This window comes from Mus musculus, chromosome 2 (assembly GCF_000001635.26).
Source record: "Mus musculus strain C57BL/6J chromosome 2, GRCm38.p6 C57BL/6J".
In the NCBI taxonomy this organism is placed as follows: domain Eukaryota; kingdom Metazoa; phylum Chordata; class Mammalia; order Rodentia; family Muridae; genus Mus; species Mus musculus.
The window spans coordinates 104413523-104417619 of NC_000068.7; the positions used below are offsets into that span (position 1 = coordinate 104413523).

At 46.3% G+C, this 4097-nt stretch overlaps 1 long non-coding RNA gene across 1 annotated transcript; it reads left to right on the forward strand.

The window, feature by feature from the left end:
• On the forward strand, positions 1–2683 carry Gm35606. The gene is made up of 3 exons (XR_374847.4): positions 1–603; positions 892–986; positions 2620–2683. It is a non-coding gene; the product is annotated as a predicted gene, 35606 (long non-coding RNA).
• Positions 2684–4097: the final 1414 nt, after the last annotated feature.

Sequence of the window (4097 nt, forward strand, 5' to 3'; positions counted from 1 at the left end):
GTTTTTCAGGCGCAGCAAATGGCCAGGAAGTCAAAAAAGGTTGCAGCATCATGGCAGGAAAGGGAAGGTATCTAGTGTGCTCAACACAGTGGGGTCTTGGGGAAAAGAATGCTTTAAAGACCCTGCTTTAGGGCAGGGGAACCTCAGTGGAGCAGATGCCAAGAGCCTGAGGTGCCAGGATCCAGACCTTAGCCAGTAAAGGGGAGGCCTGTTTCTGCAGAAGCGGAAATCTTGTGAAGCTTACAGGTGAGTGGGTTTAATGAGACAGGGTCTTACTGCATAGCCCAGACTGACTTACAATACACAGTGTCATGCAACCTAGGGTGGCCTCAACTCAGAGCAATTCTCCTGCCTCCATTTCCAGGGCAGAGCTACAGATATAGGTTGCCATGGCATTTCTGAGTCATTGTTTGGTTAATAGACAAACCAACTCTTGTGTAGACTTGCATTTAACATGGGCCCTCAACTAGCTAGGACTAAGAAAAACCATGTCTCTGTAAACCCCATTTATAAAACCGAAGCGATCCAAGTAGCTCCCACATGGGATTGCTTTAAGGACTGAGTTGATACATGCCAATCATTTAGACGTGCACTTGACACACAGTAAGTGCTCAATCAATCTTATTATATCTTATATGATAATCGCAGCCCTCTTAAACCATAAACTCTTGTATTTAAATATTCTAACCTGAGGCTTTGGGACTTCCTTCAGGGTTGTTTATTGTTTAAAGGGACGGGTGTCATTTCAAGAATCTTTTCATTTTTCATTAAATGGGCAGGAGAGTCATCTCTCAGTAGTGATTTCAGGCCCTGGGCTGAGTTTTCTGCCATTATTCTGGGGCACACACCTCCCAGGCCTCATTTTGTAATGCACAGCTGTTGCTCCCAAAGTTATTTCCCACCAGCATGCCCTCCCATTTTAGAAGCTACGCCTGCCTGCCTGCCTGCCTGCCTGCCTGCCTGCCTGCCCTCCTGCCTACAGCCAGGTGAGTTCTAAATTCTGGTGTCTGCAGTGAGCTAAGCCCTGTCTCCACCCTTGATGAGCTAACAATGGGGGCAGATGAGTGACTTCACCACCACCACCACCTCCACCTCCACCTCCACCACCACCTCCACCACCACCACCACCACCACCACCACCACCCCTGCAACACTCCTCTCAGAGCAGGTGGAGGATGCTGGGAAATTATAAACAGCAGAGCCAGAGAGGGGGCTGGAGAGGTGAGCAAGGGGTTCAGCCTGTAATGGAGAACTAATCTCTCTCCTTACAAACTGTGGTAGATACCCTTTAGGACCAGGGGGTAGGTTTCGAATAACTCAGTGAGACCTCATTTTTTTAAGAAAGGAAAGGAGGCCTGCAGAGATGCACCAGCAGTGAAGAGGCTGGCTGCACTCACAGAGGACCTGGGTTTGGGTCCCAGCACCCACACTAGAGCTCACAACCATCTGTAACTCCTGTTCCAGGAGATCTGGTGCTTCCCTCTGGCCCCCAGAGGATTGCTGCGCACACACTGTATCCACACGTACATGCAGGAAGACAGCCATACCCATAACATAAAAGTAAAATATAAAGTATTTGTTTAAAATGGAAAGGACTTCTTTTTTATATGAAACCGTTTCTACAGAGAACGTGAGACCCAAGGCCCAGCCATCACGAGGCTCTGAAGCCTAGGTTGTCCACTTTCTCCAGGAATGGGAGAATTTCAGAAAAAAATTTAACTGTGGTTTCTCTGGCTTCTAATGCCCCTGAGAAAATACTAGATATAACTGGGAAAGTGCATTCCAGAGCCCTTCCTACACCTCACTGGCCTGGCCCTGAGAAAAGTGCTTGATATAGCTTTGTGGGTACCTTGTAGAAAGAACTGCCCAGGAGGGTGAGAGATACAGTTGAATTAGCAATGCTGGAGGGGAGTAGGCAGCTAGGGTAGAAAGCCAAGCAAAGAATTATGGATGCTCACGCCCTGCCCCGCCCACGGTGTAAAGTGGGCTGCGGGAGGGTGAGGCCAGAGGAGGCTGCTGCAGAAAGAGAGGCCATCTTACTTTCCCTTTCCACCCTTTCCTTTCCGCTCTAAAAAGAGATTCCCCCAGTTTCAGCCTCAAGGCCTGGGAGGGCAGGCAGGCTCAGCAAGACCCAGTAATGCCCACCAGGAGCGGCTGCCTGCCTTTCAGTGGGTGAGGCTCAAATCAGTTCTCACAGAGCCTACCACCCCCAGCACCCCAATCTTAGCAATTTAGTGTTTGCTGACTTGAGTTTAACTTCCGGTTGACAACATTTCCTCTTCCCCAGGTTCTATCTAATTATCCTTTAAGTCTCCTAGCGTGAGGAGGCAGCATATTCTTTTATTTTTAAGACGCAAAGTCCATTCTTGTCTTGATATTTCTGATGCCTCTGAGATTCTCTAGTCAGAGCAGGGGCATGGTCTCCTCCCCCTTCCCATCGATACTATGAAGCTAGCTAATCTCTAGCTCCCTGGTTCTTTTTACTTTTATTATAATTTTTTGTCAAGTCCTGTGGGGTAGGGGTTATCTGTGAGAAATGTTAGTTATTTACAACTAGCCTCAAGCCTTGACTCCATCATCTCATAATTCTCATCCTATAATCCCATCCCATAACTTCAGTACTCCTTCCAGGCATCGAGAGTCACCCAAGATGGCCAAGGGTCTTCCAAAGATGTCAAGGTATTTACCCACGACACAGAGAAGCACGTGCCCTAACAAATGTTTCCATTTAAATGTTCATAGCTCCATTATTCGTAATAGCCAAAAGTGGAACCAGTCTTCAAATACATCATTGGTGAAAAGATAAGTAAGTTTGGTAGACCAGAGTATTCTTCTCCAGTAAGAACAGGAGAATACTGCTCTGTGCCACTACACCCAGGAGCCCCGAGGACACGGTGCCAACTATAGAGGCTATGTACCCTATGACTCCATTTCTTTTTCTTTTTTTTTGAAATATTTTTATTGGGTATTTATTTCATTTACATTTCCAATGCTATCCCTAAAGTCCCCCACACCCTCCCACACCCACTCCCCACCCACCCATTCCCACCTCTTGGCCCTGGCGTTCCCCTGTACTGAGGCATATAAAGTCTGCACGACCAATGGGCCTCTCTTTCCACTAATGGCCGACCAGGCCATCTTCTGATTCATATGCAGCTAGAGACACGAGCTCTGGGGGTACTGGTTAGTTCATATTGTTGTTCCACCTATAGGGTTGCAGATCCCCCCAGCTCCCTGGGTACTTCCTCCAGCTCCTCCATTGGGGGCCCTGAGATCCATCCAATAAGCTGACTGTGAGCATCCACTTCTGTGTTTGCTAGGCACCGGCATAGTCTCACAAGAGACAGCTATATCAGGGTTCTTTCAGCAAAATCTTGCTAGTGTATGCAATGGTGTCAGCATTTGGAGGCTGATTATGGGATGGATCTCCGGGTATGGCAGTCTCTAGATGGTCCATCCTTTCATCTCAGAATGATTCCATTTCTATGACGTGTCCGGAAAAGATGAGTCCAAAGACACCAAAAGTAGGTTCCTGGCATCGAGGGATTAAAAATGCTAAGTGGCAATACGGCACAAAGCTTCTTTCTAGGGCGACAGAAATACTCTAAAACCAGATTGTGGTACAGGTTTCATCATTCTGTAAGTATATTAAAATGTATGACATATTAATCCCATTGGAGATACATTGGAGATTGAACCCAGGACCTCAACAGAGGGCTTTACTATTGAGCTGCACCCCAGCCTCATCAATCATGTCTTAATAAAGCTGTTCTAGGACAAAAGCTAGACCTGACACAAGAGGCTCAATAAATCTTAGATGTTGTCACATTATTCTTTCTTGAGCACATAAAAGCGGAAGAGATTTTGTACTTAAATTTTCATCTTAAAGTACTATCTTTTCTTGAAAGGTCATTAAGAAGTATATAAAAATACATACATATCCTAAAAAAGATATTAACACATCAGCAATAACTGTCATCCCCTGTAACACCCAGAGCTCCCTTTCATTTGCCAAAACGTCTGCTTTACAAGGAGTTCTGATTCAAACATCTGGAACCAGAGGAGTCCAACATCCATTTAGAAAAAAAACAGGTGAA